The sequence below is a fragment of the Triturus cristatus genome, chromosome 1_2, assembly GCF_964204655.1.
Source record: "Triturus cristatus chromosome 1_2, aTriCri1.1, whole genome shotgun sequence".
Classification (NCBI taxonomy): domain Eukaryota; kingdom Metazoa; phylum Chordata; class Amphibia; order Caudata; family Salamandridae; genus Triturus; species Triturus cristatus.
The window spans coordinates 686,608,540-686,627,283 of record NC_140580.1 but is presented as its reverse complement, the minus strand read 5'-3'; positions in this window follow the sequence as shown (position 1 = coordinate 686,627,283).

The window sequence follows — 18,744 nt, the reverse complement described above, 5'->3', positions numbered from 1 at the left end:
GTTTGTAGTTATAGTTTTGTATTTATTGCCAATTGGTTTGTGTTTTATTTTTTGCATCCAAAATGTGATGGTGGTGTGCATGACCTGGCACTTGGCTGGTGGTGTGCATGGACTGGAGCTTGGCTGGCGGTGTGTTTGGACTGGCGCTTGGCTGGTGGTGTGCATGGACTGGAGCTTGGCTCACGGTATATGTGGACTGGTGCTTGGCTGGTGGTGTGTGTGTGTGTGGACTAGCGTTTGGCTGTCGTTTTGTGTGGACTGGTGCTTGGCTGGTGGTGTGCGTGGACTGGTGCTTAGCTGGTGCTGTCCATGGACTGGCACTTGGCTGGCGGTGTGTGTCGACTGGTGCTTGGCTGGTGGTGTGTGTGGACTGGCCCTTTGCTGGCAGTATGTGAGTAGTGACTTGCTGCTGGTCACTACACACACTGCTAGGCAAACGCCAGTCCACTCACTCTGTCAGCCTGTGTGGTTGCTGTGTCAGGCATGTGTGCATATGAAAGTGATAGGCCCTTGAATGACACTGCCTGTTGATGTGAGTGTTGTAATATGCTGGGCCCACGGCTGGCAGTGTCAATGACCTTGTATGTGTCACTAATGAAAGGTATGTGAATGGCCTGTAAAGGGGTTGGTGCCTTGTCGTGGCTTTACAGCGCAAGAGCAGTGAGTCATTGGTCTAGATTTTTAACCTTTTAATTATAAACAGTGCATTTCTTTTTTTGTGAAATCTCTTGTTAATAAGATTTTGCGCTCTGAACCTTCACTCACCCTTGTGCCAAATACAACCAGTATGTGTGTGTACTTGTGGAAAGTTGGTTGTGAAGTAATATTTGTATTTTCTGGCTTTCTCTGCCAGGGTGTACATTGTCTCTACATTGTCTGTTGATGTGAGTGTTGTAATGTGCTGGGCCTGTGGCTGGCTGTGTTAATGGTCTTGTATACATCAAGTATGAAAGGTGTGTGAATGGCCTGTAAAGAGGTTGATGCTTTACCGTGGCTTTACAGCTCATGAGCTGTGAGTCATTGGTTCAGGTTTTTAACCTTTTAATTATTAACATTGCATTTCCATTTTGTGAAATCTCTTGTAAATAACATTTTACACTCTGAACCTTCACTCACCCTTGTGCCAAATCCAACCAGTATTTCTGTGCACTTCAGGAATAGTTGGCTGTGAGGTAATATTTGTCTTATCTATCTTTCTCTACCAAGGTGTACATTGTCTCCAGTAAAATTCTACCAATTCTTGAAATTTTTGTAAACTAGAAACCCAGGGGAGTACAGGGTGTTGTCCCTCTCATGGATCCCAACAAGTTTTCCTACCTACAATACCCAGCAAACTTCAAAATGTGACTATGGTCACACATTTTCCTTGCATTACTGAGTCATATTCTTCCAGAATCAGAAAGAAACCACACATTTCCTACTACTCAGTGTTCCCCCAGGTCTCCTTATAAAAATGGTACTTCACTTGTGTGGGTGGGCCAAGCACCCACCACAGGGAAAGGCTTAAGGCGTATTGTGGAGGCATCAAAAATTATCAATCACAAAACGACCTGGCTTAGCAAGGGGGTCACCTGCATTCTTGGTCCTGGTCTCGGTGGCCATGTATGAAACTTACCAAATCCATACCTTTCTGAAAACTAGACTCCCGGGGAGTCCAAGAATGTGTGCCTTGCATGGATCCCCCAACATTTCCCAACCAGAATCCCCTGCAAACCTCAGATTTTGTTAAAAAAATCATATTTTCCTCATATTTCTGTGTGGGAAAGTTGTGGGCTCACTGGACTGAGACACATTTCCTACCACCCAATGTTCCCCAGGTCTTCGGATAAAAATGGTCCCTCACTTGTGCTGGGCTAAGTGTCCGCCACTGGGAAGGGCCAGAAACATATTATGGAGGCATAAAAAAATGATTAATTCCAAAAAGACCTGGTTTTGCAAAGGGGTCATCTTCATTTTTGGTCCCGGGCTCTGCAGCCATGTAGGGAAACCTACCAAACCCAGACATTTATGAAAACTAGACACCCAAGGGAGTCCAAGAAAATGTGGTTTGTGTGGATCACTTAATGTTTTCCTGCCCAGAATGCCCTGCAAACCTCAGTTTTTGTTAAAATAATCAAATTTTCCTCACATTTCTGTGTAGGAAAGTTGTGGGATCACCGGACTGAGACAAGTTCCCACTGCCCAGCGTTCCCCCAGGTCTCCCAATAAAACTGATACCTCACTTGTGTGGGTGGGCCAAGTGTCCACCACAGGGAAGGCCCCAAAACTTATTGTGGAGGCATCAAAAATGATCAATCACAAAATAACCTGGTTTTGCAAGTGGGTCACCTGCGTTTTTGGTCCAGGGCCCGGCGAACATGTAGGGAAACCCAGACATTTCTGAAAATTAGACACCTAGGGTAGTGCAAGGATGTGTGGCTTATGTGGATCCCCCAACATTCTCTTACCCAGAATCCCCCCTGAAAACTTAACATTTTGGTAAAAAATCAAATTTTCTCACATTTCTGTGGGGTATTGCTGTGTCAGCAAAAATGTCCTACCACCTAGCGTTACCCTTTGTCTCCCAAGTAAAATGATACCTCACTGCGAGTGGGAGAGGTGAAAAAAGTAGAGATTGAATAGATCGCACATTGAGTTCTAAGCGCCATATTTTTGTTTACCTACGTTTTAGGTTGGTTCTGCATTGGACACCCAATCAATCATGTAACTTGTAAAGTGCACTACATACCCGGGTGGGTTTCAAGGCGCTGGGGGGGGGGAAGATATTACTGGTCGAAGAGCCAGGTCTTGAGTTGTCTCCTGAAGGTCAGCAGGTCTTCGGTTTGACGTAGGTGGAGGGGGAGGGTGTTCCAGGTCTTGGCGGCGCGATGGGAGAAGGATCTGCCTCCGGAAGTAGTTCTCCGGATTCGTGGGACCGTGGCAAGGGCGTGGTCAGCGGAGCGGAGTTTCCTGTTGGGTACGTAGAAGGAGAGTCGACTGTTGAGATAGGCTGGGCCGGTTTTGTGGAGTGCTTTGTGTGCGTGGATCAGGAGCTTGAAGGAGATTCTTTTGTCGACGGGGAGCCAGTGCAGGTTCCTCAGGAGGGGGGTGATGTGGACGCGGCGCGGGACGTCGAGGATCAGGCGTGCAGAGGCATTCTGAATTCTCTGTAGTCTGCTTATGAGCTTGGATGAGGTTCCGGCATAGAGGGCATTTCCGTTGTCGAGCCTGCTGCTGACCAGGGCCTGGGTGACAGTTTTCCTCGTGTTTGTCGGGATCCATCTGAAGATCTTGCGGAGCATGCAGAGGGTGTTGAAACAGGTGGAGGAGACTGCGTTGACTTGTTTGGTCATGGAGAGTTTCGAGTCGAGGATGACTCCCAGATTGCGTGCGTGGTCGGTGGGGCCAGGGGGGACCCCAGTGACGTGGGCCACCAAGAGTCATCCCATGCGGAGGGGTTGGACCCGAGGATGAGGATTTCTGACTTTTCTGTGTTCAGTTTGAGGCAGCTGTCCTCCATCCAGTCGGCGACGGCCTTCATTCCCTGGTGGAGGTTGGATTTGGCGGTGAGGGGGTCCTTGGTGAGGGAGAGGATCAGCTGAGTGTCGTCGGCGTAGGAGATTATGTTGAGGTCGTGTTGTCGGGCGATGTGTGCTAGTGGTGCCATGTAGACGTTGAACAGCGTCTGGCTGAGGGAGGATCCCTGTGGGATGCTGCAGATCATCTTAAAGGCCTTTGAGCAGAACAGGGGGAGGCGGACTCTCTGAGTTCTGCCGGAGAGGAAGAAGATGGTCCAGTCCAGGGCTTTGTTTCGGATCCCTGCGTCGTGGAGGCGCATGCGTATTGTGCGGTGGCAGACGGTGTCGAAGGCAGCGGAGAGGTCTAGGAGGATGAGGGCCGCCGTCTCGCCGTTGTCTAGCAGGATCCTGATGTCGTCTGTGGCAGCGATGAGGGTGGTCTCGGTGCTGTGGTTGCTGCGGAATCCTGATTGTGATGGGTATAGGATGATGTTGTCTTCGAGGTGTCGCGTGAGCTGGGTGTTTACTATCTTCTCGATGACCTTAGCTGGGAACGGGAGCAAGGAGATGGGCCGAAAGTTTTTGAGGTCGCTCGGGTCTGCTTTGGGTTTCTTCAGTAGGGCGTTGATCTCTGGGTGCTTCCAGTTCTCAGGGAAGGTGGTGGTCTCGAAGGAGAGGTTGATGATTTTGTGCAGGTGGGGTGCGATGGACTTGCTGGCTTTGTTGAAGATGTGGTGTGGGAGGGGGTCTGAAGGGGAACCGGTGTGGATAGATCCCATGGTCTTGATTGTGTCCTCAATGCTCATGTTAGCCCAGGTTGTCAGGGTTTTGTGGGTGGTGGGGTGCGGTGGGTCAGGTGCGGTGTAGTCGGCAGGGGTCGTCCGGGGTCTGAAGCTGTCGTGGATGTCGGTGATTTTCCGGTGAAAGAAGGTGGTGAGTGAGTCGCACAGGGCATGTGATGGTGGGATGTTGTTGCCGTTCGAGCTGGGGTTGGAGAGTTCCTTCACGATGGTGAAGAGCTCCTTGCTGTTGTGTGCGTTGTTGTCAAGGCGGTCTGTGAAGGAGGTCCTTTTGGCGGTCCTGATGAGGTGGTGGTGGTTGCGGATGGCATCTTTGTAGGCAGTGTGGCTGTCTGGCGTCTTGTTCCTGTTCTGTGTGTTTTCCAGTTTCCGGCAGGTGTGTTTGGAGTCGAGGAGTTCCGGGGTGAACCAGCTGACTCTTCTGCCGGTGCCTCTGTTGGTGGGTTTTTTCAGCGGCGCGATGGTGTTGGCGCAGTCGTTCATCCAGCGTTCGAGGGAGAGCGCACCATCATCCAGGTTGGTGGGGTTCATCGGAGGGTTGAGTGCGAGGCTTGTCTGGAGTTGTTCTTCAGTGATTTTGCCCCAGCGGCGGCGGGGGGTCTGTAGGGTGCGGTGGGGTGTGAGTGGTTTTCGGAAGGAGAAATGGATGCAGTGGTGGTCCGTCCAGGTGAGTTCGAAGACGTGGCTGAAGGTGATGTGGGGGCTTGAGGAGAAGTGTGTGGCCGGCGATGTGGGTCGGCGTTTTGACGAGCTGTTTGAGTCCGAGGTTGGCGAGATTGTCGATCAGGGTGGAGGAGTTGCTGTCGTTGTTGTTTTCCAGGTGATAGTTCAGGTCTCCGAGGAGGATGTAGTTGGTGGAGGTCAGTGCTTGTGAGCTGATGAGGTCGGCGATGGAGCCACAGAATTGACCCTGGGGTCCTGGTGGTCTGTAGACGAGGGTGCCTCTTAGGGTGGTCTTGGGGTCCGTGTGGATCTGGAAGTGCATGTGTTCGGCGGTGCTGAGGGTGTCGTTGGTGTTTGTAGAGATCTTGATGGTGTTTTTGTGAATGATGGCGATACCTCCTCCGGCTCTGGGGGTGATCTTGTACCCGTCTGGGATGGCTATGGCGATGTCAGGCGCGGAGGTTTCGTTCATCCAGGTTTCGGTCAGGAAGGCGACGTCCGGAGATGTAGTGTCGTGTAGGTCCAAGAGTTCGACGGCGTGTTTGTGTGCAGAGCAAGTGTTGATCAGGATGCATCTGAGCTGGTTGTTTTCTGTTGTGGTGGGTGTCTTGGCGCTTTCGTTGCAGGAGAAGTTGCAGTTCCGGCAGGTGAAGGGGCTGTGGGTGCGCCTCGGGGCTACCTTGCAGCAGGTGTGGGTTCTCCCTGGGTTGAGAGCGATGAGGGTCTTGGCGTCGTACCCACACAAATGAGTATCATTTTTATCAGGAAATTTGTACTGGTGCGGTGATCCAAGACAAAAATGTAGGGGAAATGTGATTTTTTAAAGGTAAATATGAGGTTTACAGGGGATTCTGGGTAAGAAAGTGTTGGGAGATCCACACAAGCTACACATCCTTGCACTTCCCCGGGTGTCTAGTTTTCAGAGAAGTCTGGGTTTGGTAGGTTTCCCTGCATGGCTGCCAAGTCCAGGACCAAAAATGCAGGTGACTCAGTCAGAATACCAGGTCTTTTTGTGATCAATAATTTTCAAGTCTTCACAATAAGTTTTGGGCCATTTCCTGTCGCTGGCACTAGGCCTACCCACACAAGTGAGGAACCATTTTTATCTGGAGATTTGGGGAAAAGCTGGGTGGGTGGAGGTTTGTGACTCCCCACAGATTCCAGTACTTTTCATCAAAGAAATGTGAATAAATGTGTTTTTTGACAAAGTTTGAGGTTTGCAAGGGATTCTGGGAAACAGAACCTGGTGAGAGCCACACAAGTCACCTCATCCTGGATTTCCCCAGGTGTGTAGTGTTTAAAAATATACTGGTTTGCTAGGTTTCCCTTGGTGCCGGCTGAGCTAGGGCCCAAAATCCACAACTAGACCCATTGCAAAAGAAGCGTCCGTTTTCTGTGGAAAAATCTGATGTGTCCATATTGGTTTTTGGGCCATTTCCTGTCACAGGCACTAGACCTAACCACACAAGTGAGGTACCATTTTTATTGGGATACTTGGGGAAATGTTGGGTGGGTGAAAATGTGTGGCTCCCAGCAGATTACAGAACTTTCTATCACAGGAATATGAGGAAAATGTGTTTAAAAAAAATAAAGTTTGAGGTTTGTAAGGAATTCTGGGTAACATAACCTGGTGAGAGCCACACAAGTCACCACATCCTAGATTCCCGTGTGTGTTTAGTTTAAAAAATATACAGGTTTGCTGGGTTTTCTTAAGTGCCATCTGAGCTAGGGCCCAAAATCCACAGCTAGGCACATTTAAAAAAAAGGGTCAGTTTTCTGTGGACAAATGTGATCTCTTCATGTTGCATTTTGGGACTTTTCCTGTGGCGGACACTAGGCCTACCCGCAGAAGTGTGGTACCACTTATATTGGGAGACTTTGGGGAATGCTGCGTGGGTGGAATTTTGTGGCTTCCCACAGACTCCACAATTTTCCATCACAGAAATGTGAAGAAAATGCGTTTTTGACAAAGTTTGAAGTTTGCAAGGGATTCTGGGTAACAGAACCTGGTGAGAGCTACACAATTCACCCCATCCTGGATTCCCCCGGGTGTCTAGACTGCAAAAATGTACAGGGTTGTTAGGTTTCAATAGGTGCCGGCTGAGCTAGGGCCCAAAGTCCACAGCTAGGCACAATGCAAAAAAGGGTCAGTTTTCTTTGGAAAAATGTGATGTGACCATGTTGCGTTTTGGGCCTTTTCCTGTCACGAGCACTAGGCCTACCCACACAAGTGAGGAATAATTTTATCTGGAGACTTGGAGGAATGTTGGTTGGGTGGAAGTTTGTGGCTCCCTGCAGATTCCAGGCCTTTCCATCACAGAAATGTGAGGAATACGTTTTTTTTTTAATATCGTTTGAGGTTTGCAAGGGATTCTGGGTCATTTTTCACTGTGGAAAGGCTGGCTGTCCAATAAGAAAACACAGGGTTATAGCAAGTTATAGAGTTTAATTGCAGCTTGGGAACAGCTAGAAAATGATTTTGGGTCTCATTTTAATAGTATACTATAATCCAACTTAATGGTCAAACCAGATTCTCTTTTACTTTTTCGAAAATTACACTTTTAAAAAGTTGCCCTATAACTGACTAAGTCAAACAGGGCCTTTCGGCCAGTGTTCAGTGTCACCTGACTGCTGATTTATTACTGAGTTAAGTAAGGAAATATTGGCCCTGTGCCTTGTAAGTCTCTTTCCTTATGAGATTTTCTCTTTTTATTTACACCATTCCAAAATGGCCACCATACTTCTGGGAACTTGCGGGCTCCCTTTGTAAGTTAGTCCTTTCTCTGCGTATACTACTTTTGGACTCCTTTTGTAAGTTAGTCCTTTCTCTGTGATGTAGCAAGAATCACATTTTATTTGTAGAGGTGCATTATAATCACACGCATAGAGCGTACCCACATATAATCTTTTGTTGTAATAACATGAAGTATTGGAATTTTGAAAATTATTAACCTGAAATGTGATGTGCTTATGCCTTTGAAAAGTAACATAGTACAAACTGCGCAGTACGATTCGTATGTGAAAAATACATACGAATTGCGTCAGGAAAATGGTCTGAGAGGGAGCCGTAAAGTTTTACGTCCGAATAGTGTCGGGAAAAGTGTCCGTTAGGGAGTCGGAAATTTTTACGTGCAAATCGTAAAACAGAAGTCCGAGTGCACAAGTACGATCCGTACCGCCCGTCCGAATACACAACCGCATGTAAAAGGCCCCGTACGGAGCGAACGATGTAGAACACATGTACATGGGTAAACTTGTGCCCGGATACGAGTCGTACAGCCCCCCTCACTCCGCACATGTCAGCACCGTACCCCCGTATGTCAGCACCGTACCCCCCCTCCGTGCCGCACCCCAACACCGTAGCACAGCCCCCCACCTGTACACCCCGTACCCCAGGACCGTACCCCAGCCCCCCACCTGTACGCGCCTCACCCCAGGCCCGTCTCCCAGCCCCGTACCTGTACGCACAGTACCCCAACACTGTAGCCCAGCCCCGTTCCTGTATGCACCGTACCCCAACACCGTAGCCCAGCCCCGTACCTGTACGCACTGTACCCCAACACCCTAGCACAGCCCCGCACCTGTACGCACCGTACCCTGACACCCTAGCACATCCCCGCACCTGTACACACCGTACCCCAACACCGTAGCACAGCCCCGCACCTGTACGCACCGTACCCCAACACCCTAGCACATCCCCGCACCTGTACGCACCGTACCCCAACACCGTAGCACATCCCCGCACCAGTATGCACCGTACCCCAACACCGTAGCACAGCCCCGCACCTGTACGTGCCACACCCCAGGACCGTCTCCCAGCCCCGCACCTGTACACCCCGTATCCCAGGACCGTACCCCAGCCCCCCACCTGTACGCGCCGCACCCCAGGCCCGTCTCCCAGCCCCGTACCTGTACACACCGTTTCCCAACACCGTAGCCCAGCCCCGTACCTGTACGCACCATATCCCAACACCGTAGCCCAGTCCCATACCTGTTCGCACCGTACCCCAACACCGTAGCCCAGCCCCTTACCTGTACGCACCGTACCCCAACACCCTAGCACAGCCCCGCACCTGTACGCACCGTACCCCAACACCGTACCCCAGCACCCTCACCCACCATACTCGTACAGAACCAGGACACTGTAAAACAGCACAAGGAGGGTCAATTCGACTCGCACAACACCACAAAACACGTCAACATGACAAAATACATCTCTATGACTGACCTGGCACATCCAAACAGGCAGAGGCCCTAAATGACAACCACCTCTTATAACACACCCACCACAAATTCAAACCCAGCCACACCCACAAATGGACCAATAAAAAGGGCCCACACACACAACCCATGAGCCTTTGCAACAGACCCACTGCTGACAGACCCCACAGACAAACAACTGCACCTTACTTACACCTTAACTACACCTGAACTTACACACCTTCACACAACCTCATTCACAAACACCTCCTCTTCACATTGACATACACACCGTCACATTCACACCCACACACCCACAACCATCCACACCCACACCCCACACCAAGCCCACAGACAAGAATCCAAAGTTCACAAGGGCGGAGCTGGACCTCCTCGTCAACAAAGTCATCAGAGTCGAGCCACAGCTGTTTGGAACATTGGTCAGACAGACCAGCATAGTCCAAAATACAAGCCTGTGGCAGAGGATTGTCGATAAGGTGAATGCTGTTGCGCCCATCCGAAGGACCAGGCATGAATGCCAAGCCAGGTGGTACGATCTGCGCAGGGCAGTCAAGAGGAAAATGAACGAGGAATATGCCCAGAGCAACATCACTGGAGGCGGGCTGCCCCACAGACCCGTACATTATCATCCCTGGGAGGAGAAGGTGATGGCCATACTTCCGCTGGTGGGAGTACACGGAGTCAAAGGAGTCGCAGAGCCTGGTGAGTACACAAACAACTCACGTAACATGGGGGGAATGCCATCCACACCACAAATACACAAAATGCATGCAACTTTCCCCAAGCCCTCAACGCACACAACCACACTCAAAAACCACGCTCATGCCACTAACGTCTCCATGCCCCATTCACAAATAAAGGCAATGCCATGTCCCAGGCCACACCAACCACAAACCCAAGACTGGATGTCCAGGATGCTGCGAGGGTGGGGCTCACACAACACATTGTGCAACTCAGAAGCAGACACCAATGCCCTCAGCCCATATGGCCTAGGTACATACCCATGCCCAATGCACAGGGACTGGCAAGATACTGACAAGGTAGCTGATACTTGGCCCTGCTGTATGCAGCACAAGGCCCTCCTGTGACCACTGTACTCTCAAACACCAACTACACAAGCTCAGATATCTAGCACAGGCACTCAAACTCACTGTCATGCCAGCATGCACCATGAGGGGACAGACACATCACCTGGGAGACCCAATGACAAATCACACTACACCCAACAGCAGGCCCGTTCACACACCCCCCTCACACAAGCACACACCCCCGGGGCAGGCAACGGATTTACCCACTCTCACGATGGACATGTGACACCACAAGACCAATCCATCACCAAATAAGCATCCGAGCAAAAATTCTACTGGTCAAACACTCAGGAGAACATACCAATCTGTCCCCCGCAACATACCCATCCCCAAGTGGACATTGAGAGGAATGCTAGGCACATCCAACTACCTGGAGGATCTGTGACAACTTGAATATGTATGAAACGTGGATGTGGCATGAAACAGCATTAACATTGTCTCTCTCTCACACACAGAGCAACGTCATCAACCTCCCCCCAACAATGGGGGGAGCAATCACAGTTCCAGGCTCAGCGTGAAGATGATCCCACCGGCAGCGACGACTCCGTGGAAGACCCCGACCAACCTGGCCCCTCTGGTGCCCAAGCCCCTGCAGCACCTTCATCAGGTACATCTGTGCCAACCCCCACCCCCATTCCTGCTACATCCCAGGAGACACCCAGGAGCCCTGCTCGCACTGAACAACAGAGCCAGTCTGACCAGGAGGGACAAGGTTCTCCGGGCACCCAGGAGGAGGCAGACAACCCCGCAAATGCCATCGCTCAGGGGTCCCGTAGACCCGATGTGCCCACAATGGCAGGCCAGGCTCGTGTGGGCAGGGGTGGTGGGAGTGGAGGCAGGCGGAGGCGCGAACCTGACCAGCCAGCTGATTGAACCGGTATATCACACATACACCACATCCTGGACACATACCGGCGTGACACCAGGGGCATCAGCCAGGTAGTGTCGAGCCTCACAGAGATAAAGGGGACCCTCGATGAGATGAAGAACCTGCAGGCCGAGCAACATGCCAGTCAACAAAAACACCAAGGACGGATGGAGGCAAAACTGGCTGAGCTCCTGGCGGTGCAAACGGACATGAGCCGTTCACTCCGTCAGATCGCCGACAACATGGGCAACCCTCCCTGTGCCACCAGGCGAAGACCACCACCAGCCACAGGGAGGGAGAAGGATTCGTCCGACGGAGCATCACAAGCATCATCAAGGCCTGCATCTGAGGGTCACCCCAGGAAGGTGGGTCGTCCGCGGAAAAGACCATGAGAGTCAGCGGACGATCCACATCTCCCAGGCCACCTGGCCTGGCACCTGGGCCTCTGGCGCAACAGCAGCAGCTCATCCAATGACATTCTCTGCCACATGGACTTGCTGGTCACAGTCTGACCAATGATGACCAACACTGTGGTCTTGACTCTGATGACTCCAACTGACAAGGATGCCAACTTTGGATTCTATGCACCCGGTAGAGCACCTTAGTACATCTACCAAAAGACTTACCCCACCAAACATAAAAATTATTTTTTTTCATGAGATTTTGCTGTCATTTGGCATTAGTCCACAACATATGTGTGTGTAAATGTCAAACTATGCCTGAGTGTTAGACTAACTCCAGCCATCAATACCCTGGCATCTGAGTCTGGTACAGGACACACATGGGTCACAATTTATCAGTCAATGCAGACATGGAGCACAATACTCACCTGTGATGGCCTCAAGCTGCTGAGGGGTTGCTTGCAATACTGTGCGGACAGATCTATTTGGAAGAGTATCATTAAGGCGTAGAGGTCATGCCTCATTTGGAGGTTCCCGGGGAGGGAGTCCCAGGTATGTGTTCCCAGGTGGGAGAACTATGTCCTGCATGCTGGAGTGCGGTGGATCTGAAGAATGGTGGCCAGGTCAAGGTTAGATGCACGGAGATGGCACTACAGGTTCTCGGATGACAGTGGTACAAGGTTGGTGTTGGGTCGGGGTTGTGGCCTGCCTCCTGAGTGTGGGTGGGGAGTCTGAAGGTCATCCTGCAGCACGCAGTGATCCATTGCAGCTATCTCTGCTTGACGGTGATGTGGCTGGGGCGCGGGATGTTGCAGCTGAGGTGTGCAGATGCAGCCTGGATGTGGACAAGTGTCCTGGGAGTTTGGATGTGGCTGCCCCATAGAGGGCAGGGCAGTATTTGACACGGATGTTGTCGTGGACCTGGGGGATGGTCCGTCTTTCCTTGGAGTGGAACTATCTGGAGATCATGTGCATAATGCAGAGGGTGTTTCAGTCTGAGGCACAGATGCTGGTGATTACCATGGCAAATGTGATCAAGCAATCCATGATGCACACCATCTTGTGTGCATGGACACTGGGTGCTTGTGCAGGGCTTCTGCGGGTGGGACACAAGCAGTTGACCCAGCTGTAAGGGGACAATCCTCAGATGTTGACCTCAGTCCTGTACAAGTCCAGCCTCAGGTGGCTGCTGTTCTGCCATTCATCAATGGATCTCATGCAATCTAGAATATTGGAACTGGCAATGTCTGCGTCCTTGGTGAGGGTGAGGAGCACCTGGCTGTCAATGGCATACGAGTTGATGATGAGGTTGTGTGCGTATGTGATGGTGGAGAGGGGAATCCTGGACACATTGTAGATTGACACGCTGAGAGATGATACCTGTGCCATGTGCCTCACAACAACAGCATACTACATGCAGAAGCCTTGAGTCCCACTCCCATGGCCTTGCCGGGGTACAGAGCCGGTGGGAGTAGGAGGGACATGACCTGGTGTGTGTGACAGGGCCTGGAAGGTGTGGCAGCGCTGTGTAGGCAGTCGGAGTTGCACACTCATCATGCAAAGGTGTTGTGTGTGCGCTTAGTGTATGCCTGAGAGCTGGCGGCAGATGTGTGGATGGACATTGCTTGGAGGGTGGCTGCAACATCAGACTGTAGTGTGATGTGGGTCATGCAAGGACATGAGGCTCGTGCAATGTGCACGTTGCATGTGCAGACGGTCCAGCCTTTGGCACCGCGTGGCCGCAACTGTGGCACAGACAAGCTGATGACAGCCAAATGAATGGGTTGATGGAGGAAGGGAGGAGCATCTTTGATGTGTGTGTGTTGCCAAATCCGGAAACTTTGTGTGCCCTTTGCTGCAGTGGCTGCAACAGCAGGCGGCATGTCCTGGGATCTATGCCACAATTTCCACACAAAGACTAGGATGTCAGAAAGGACTACTGCAACAGGTGTATGTCAAGGAAGGAGTGACCGGTTTTCAATGACACACCCAGAGACAAAGGATGCACAATCCCCAAAGATGACTGACACCGGATCATGAAACTGAAGGCCAAGCTGCGCACAGGAAACACACCCCAGAAGGTGTTGACGGCCCGTTGTGGGGACCAACATACCAAAACACATACACAGCCATGGACTTCATGCACAATAGATAATCAAATACATGTAGAACAGCATGCAGGTTGATAATCTACACATAGACTCATATGCACAATCCTTGACAACCATTCCAGAGATTGCGCAAGCACTGTGGCAAGAGACCTGCATTGACAGAGATGAGGCACCTTGAAGGCTGAGGAACACCTTTATTACTCAGGCTCACACCTATGGAAATGCATCAATATTAACAGACTCACAGGTCTTTTGGATTAACATGTGGGACCTACACTGGACACCCCCTTCGCACCACAGATGCTGTAAATCCATGGGAGTGGCACACAAGTGAAGGGGGTGAGCCAAACATCCCCTGCTGCACACGGAGAGGCTTCAATTCCCCATTCAGCATCTTATGGGGATGTCCCGCAATATGTCCACCCGTAGCCTCCCGTATGTTTCCGAGGGAAGTTGTACACACATTGATGCCTTCCTCAAAAACCACAATCCCATAACAGATGACTGTCACGAAGTGTGACTATCAATTCATGTGAGTCATGCTACATGTCATGTGCCCCATGGTGAGTCGACATGTATGCATAGTAACAAAACCTGCACAGGAGCAGTGCCCACACATTACAAACAACTACCACACCCAAAAAGCCTTGCTGCAATCCTTACCCAAAGGAGACTTTTCACCATGTCCTTGCATGTAAGGCTGATTCAGCACACATTGCATTACTCATGAGGAATAGCAGGAGCACAACGATGCCACGAGCAGACAGCATGCGCAACTACCTGGGGATGAGAGACACACAAGAAGTCAGAAAAACATAGTCATCCGCATGCATGGTCATGTACTCTACATGAATAAGGTTGACACCATGCTAGTTGTCAATTGAGTGTGTCAGCTAAAATGTGTGGAATGACATCAGCACTCGAGTGACACATCAGCACACACCTCAAAGTCACTTAGCATACAGTCAGCTGGACAAACACATTGCAACACATGCCACACAAGGCTCCAAGCGTGCACACTCAGACCCAGGGACTCACCATTATGAGAAGAAGTTGCGTATGAGTTGACTCCGGATGTCCTCCTCCTCCTCCTCCTCCTCCTCACTTGCCTCGTGACCAAGGCCGTCATCCTCCACGGGCGGATGTTCCTGCTCATCGGGATCCAGGATGAGTGGTACAGCTTTCTCCACTGCCATGTTGTGCAGCATGCAGCACACGAGGAAGATTTTGCAGACCTTCACCGGTGCATATGGGTGGGACCCGCCGGTCTTGTGGAGGCAACGGAATCGGCTCTTCAGGAGGCCAAACGTCCTCTCAATCACTCGCCTGGTCTGCCCATGGGCGTTGTTGTAACGGTGATCTGCAGCTGTTCTCGGGTTACGGAGAGGCGTCACCAGCCATGGCATGTTGGGATAGCCAGATTCCCCTACATGGAAACATCATGTAAAGAAGTGGGTCAGGAGATGCCGACACATACTAAAATACCGCTGAATACTGGACAAACAGAGTCTACCCACCAACAAGACATGCTCGTTCGTTGTGCAGCTGCAGCATCATTTCTGGCACCCTGCTACGCCTCATGATGTAGGCATTGTGTGCTGACCCTGGAAAACATGCACAGACATGGGAAATTACCATGTTAGCAAGACACACCACAAGGGCATTAATGGAGTGGTAATGTTTACGGTTTCTAAAGGCTACCTCCTGTGCCTGTGGTGGTACCAAAGCCACATGTGTCCCATCAATGGACCCAATTACATGGCGCATCCCTTCCAGGGCATAGAACTCACCCTTGATACCTGTTAACTGCTCACGATTTGGAAAATGGATGAATTCATCCAGGTGCTCCAACATGGCTTCTAAAACATCATGCAGGACACGGCTGAACATGGTCTGGGACATGCCACCCACATCAGTTATGGTCAATTGAAACGTACCGGTGGCAAAGAAATGTAGGACTGACATCACCTTCATCTTGGGGGTCAGTGCAGTCGGATAACTGTGTCGCGGTTGGAGGTGTTGGGCCAGCCTGTTTGTCAGGTCCACAATTAACTGTTGGGGGAATCTGTAGCGGCGTATGCAATCACGTTCCCTCATGGCAGCCAAGTCTGGCATTGGTCGGGGGAGAGGCGGTGCCCTGCAGAAATTAGGAAGGAATAACCAAGATTGAGTACATAACTACACCAATGTCAACGAACTGAGCACATGTTCAACAGCTAATACACATATGCTACATACAGAGTCTGGCCTGTGCAATACATCCTGCACACGTATGCCAGCAAGGTGATACTCCTACCAAGAGCCAGCTACAAATGTGGATTGTCAAGGTCTACATGACATGCCATGAAAGTAGCTGTGGGCCAGTGTGAGTGAACAGCCAGACACATTACAGGAGTGACATACATCTACATATGTGCATTTGAAGGATGTTATCTCATACAGACAGCTGCCGGCAAGCTAGACGCACAGGTCACATGTCATGGAAAAAGGACAGACCACACACCTTGCCATGAAGGGGTACATGTCAAAAATGATCACACAGACATTGAGACTACGCAGATATGTCCTAAGCTCGCAAGTCCCTCTTCGATGCATACAGACACACGTTACGTGTTATTCCACATGTGTCCTGGTGTGCGTAATAGTGTGACATGGGCATCTACACACAGACACATGTTGGATGCAGCTACAGCAGATGCCGTTGACGGAACACCAACAGCAAGATCATGGGAACACATGACACACACATGACATAGTCACATCGGGGCACGCTGGTAGTGAGATGTCAGGTGTCATTATCCGTGTACCTGGCATCAGGGGACAGTTGCAGGTGTTGGTGACTGTGCCATGCCAGTGATGCAGTGCTTGACAAGTTTGAACTACATGCACACATGTAAAAGGTGTGAAGGGGAAGTGCGCCACATAGTGCCCCATCACACATGACATGTGTACACAGGTCCTCACACAACTATTGGGTTAAAACATGAGGAGACATGTGCCACTTCACTGCCTGACACACCTAGGCCCTACACATGAAAGACTACACTGACAATGACTTGATGTCCATCCTTGTGTGAGTCAGACACCTCCATTCCTTTCCTGTGCGCCTCCTATCACCAGTGTAAGCTGTGAAACGCACCGTACACATGCTTTGAGGGCATGGGTACGGTCGTATCACTATATGGGGTTTGAGTAGGAGTACGCATGTGTGTACGGACCGTACACACGTACGTGTATACACCGGTCCTATCCCTATGGTAGTGTCACCGTAGGCGAACGCCATAGAGATACGGCTCGTACACGCGTGTGTAGGGCCCGTAGCACTATGGTAGTGTTGGCGTACGCGTACGCTATAGTGCTATGGGCCGTACCCGCGTGCGTACGGCCCTTAGCACTATGGCGTATGCCTACGGCAACACTACCATAGTGCTACGGGCCTTACACACGCGTGTACGGCCCGTAGCCCTATGGCGTACGCCTACGGCAACACTACCATAGTGCTACGGGCCGTACACATGTGTGTACGGCCCATAGCACTAGAGTAGTGGGGCCCTAGGGGTACGTGTGAAACGCACCGTACCTCTGTGGGGATTTGAAATTTACTATGGGGACACATACTGGACAAGTATTAGGGCCTACATGCATGCTGGTTGTCATGGATACCCAGTTTGAAGATCACATTTTTCCATCATGTGGCCTGGAAAACACAGTTGGCCACATTATACATTGTTGCAAAGTGGTTGTTGACTTGACATGATGCTGCAAATTTGAAAAAATGCTAATGCTGTCACAGGTGTATGTTTAAAGGGATTGGAGGAAACGTAGGATGCAAAAGAGTCTGACCAATCACTCTGCACTCCTGTTACTGAAATAGGCCAGCAAGGCAGATATAAGTCAGGCAGAACCCATGAGAGGGCACTTGCCTGCACAACCTTTGATTCGACACCACTGCTGCTGCTTGTGATTCCTCTGGCACCATGTCGCGGTCTGTGGAGAGGGCCCAGCCATTCACACAGGAAGAGAATGAGGCGTTGATGGACGTCATCCTCCCACAGTACCCCAGCCTGTATGGTAGACCAGGGGAGCAGGTGAGTGCTGACTCCACTACCTTTGACTGTGCCCCTTTTTTGTGACTGTCACTTCTGGCGTTGTGTCCAGGTGTGACAGACATGCAATGTTGTTTAGAGTGGGTCCCGGGGGGGGGGGGGGGGAATGGCTTATGTCTCTCATGCAGAGCATGATGTGGTTCATGTGTGCACTCCTTACTTGCATTGTGCTTACTGTGACATTCACTGCATGCTGCATGGCACATTCAGCATTGCTAATCCTCTTGGCCCTTCTTGTTCTATAGTCCTGAGGTGATTCAGTGTTCCCCCCGTGTGACAGGTGACTGTACCCACAGCTGTGTGTGAGTTGAGTGGAGCTGTGGTGAGAGTGTCCAAATGATCTGGACATTGATGTGTGTGAATGTTCCTTGTCATGTGGGTGAGTGTCTATGTGGAGTGTTGCACCACAGCTGCATGGAGGAGGCAAGAGCTCGACCCATCTGATGTGAGAAGTGATCCGTGCTGTGTGTCCGACTTGCTTGGCTAGCCCCACGCCTGTGACACCCCCAAGGCAAGTGGCACATGTGCAGAGTGAGGTTTGTATCGTCTGTTGCCACTGGCAGGTGAATGATCTGTGCCTGTGCGTGTCTGTGTAGTCTGCTGTTGTTGGGTCAGTGGCCTGGGGCATGTGACTGCTTGGAGGTGCTGGCCATCAGCTTTGTGTTGCTTGTGATGTCCAGTGTGTGCCATGATCAGGGAGTGTGTCGCACCCCTCATGCCACCTGTGTACTTTCAATGCCATGTAGTGCATTGGGGCTTCCACAGAGCCTAATGTCCCTATGACAAAGGTGCTATTCGTTGGCAGCATACTATGCCCTGTTCAACATATCAAAGATGTTCAAATGTGTGTCTCTGTGACATGGAGCAGGTGTAGTGATGTTGTCTCACTTTGTCATCCTCACAGGTAACTGCCTACGCCAAGGGGGAGATATGGAAGCGGGCCGTCAGGGCCGTGTGATCTGTGGAGGGTCGCAGTCGGCGCCTGGCAC